This window comes from Apodemus sylvaticus, chromosome 7, assembly GCF_947179515.1.
Source record: "Apodemus sylvaticus chromosome 7, mApoSyl1.1, whole genome shotgun sequence".
NCBI lineage: Eukaryota > Metazoa > Chordata > Mammalia > Rodentia > Muridae > Apodemus > Apodemus sylvaticus.
Genome location: NC_067478.1, coordinates 94,264,828 through 94,266,717, shown reverse-complemented (window position 1 = coordinate 94,266,717; position 1,890 = coordinate 94,264,828).

Here is a 1,890-nt window from a genome sequence, read left to right as displayed (position 1 = left end):
AAAAATCCCAACTCAGTTCTTCATAGAGTTAGAAAGATCAATTCTCAAATTCATCTGGAATAACAAAAAATCCAGGATAGCTAAAAACATTTTCAACAGTAAAAGAACTTCCAGGGGAATCAGTATCCCGGACCTCAAGCAGTACTACAGATCAATAGTATTAAAAATTGCCTGGTATTGGTACAGTGACAGGCAGGTAGATCAGTGGAATAGGATTGAAGACCCAGAAATGATCCCAAACACCTATGGTCACTTGATCTTTGACAAAGGAGCTGAAACCATGCAGTGGAAAAAAGATAGCCTTTTCAACAAATGACGCTGGCTCAACTGGAGGTCAGCATGCAGAAGAATGTGAATTGATCCATTCTTATCTTCTTGTACTAAGCTCAACTCCAAGTGGATCAAGGACCTCCACATAAAACCAGACACACTGAAATTAATAGAAAAGAAATTGGGGAAGACTCTTGAGGACATGGGCATAGGGGGAAAGTTCCTGAAAAGAACACCAATAGCTTATGCTCTAAGATCAACAATTGACAAATGGGACCTCATAAAATTACAAAGTTTTTGTAAGGCACTTACAGAAACTTTGACACTGTCAAAATGACAAAACAGCAACCAGCAAATTGGAAAAATATCTTCACCAACCTTACATCTGACAGAGGGCTAATATCTAATATATACAAAGAACTCAAGAAGTTAAACTCCAGAGAGCCAAATAACCCTATTAAAAATGGGATACAGGGCTAAACAAAGAATTTTCCCTGAAGAATTTCGAATGGCTGAGAATCACCTTAAGAAATGTTCAGCATCATTAGTCATTAGGGAAATGCAAATCAAAGCAACTCTGAGATTTCACCTCACACCAGTCAGAATGGTTAAGATTGAAAACTCAGGAGACAGCAGGTGTTGGTGAGGATGTGGAGAAAGAGGAACACTTCTCCACTGCTGGTGGGAATGCAAGTTGGTACAACCTCTCTGGAAATCAGTCTGGCGGTTTCTTAGAAAACTGGGCATGACACTTCCGGGGAACCCTGCTATACCACTTCTGGGCATATACCCAAAGGAGTCCCTGTCTTGCAATAAGGACACATGCTCCACTATGTTCATAGCAGCCTTATTTATAATAGCCAATAACTGGAAAGAACCCAGATGCCCCTCAGTGGAGGAATGGATACAGAATTGTGTGTGTTTAATCAATGGAATACTACTCAACAATTAAAAACAATGAATTCATGAAATTCTTAGGCAAATGGTTGGATCTGGAAAATATCATCCTAAGTGAGGTAACCCAATCATAAAAGAACACACATGGAATGCAGTCACTGATAAGTGGATATTAGCCCAGAAGTTCCAAATACCCAAGACACAACAGATATATCAAATGATTTCCAAGAAGGGAGGAGAGGGCCCTGGTCCTGGAAAGGCTTGATGTAGCATTGTAGGGGAATACTAAGACAGAGAAGTAGGAGGGGGTGTTAATTGGAGAAAGGGTGGAGGGAAGAGGGCTTTTGGGACTTATGGGGAGGGGGAACAGGGAAAGGGAAAATCATTTAGAATGTAAACAAAGAATATAGAAAATAAAAAATAAAATTAAAAAAAATATAATACTAAAAAAAAAAAAGAGAAAAGGTGGCATAAAGTTCTCCCCACTTCTTTTTTATAGATACTTTTAAAATTTGAAAATAGACTCTCTACTTATACAATATATTCTGATTATACTTTCCTGTAGTGGGTTGGCCTATTGCTGCTTGTGTTATAATACTAATTTAGGGTCCCCTAGGCTGTTTGCCACAAAGACAAGAGAGATACTGAGTGACCCTGCCCCCAGTTGATAGTGATTGATGAATAAAGATGCCTACAGCAAATATCTGGGTAGAAGAGAAGTAG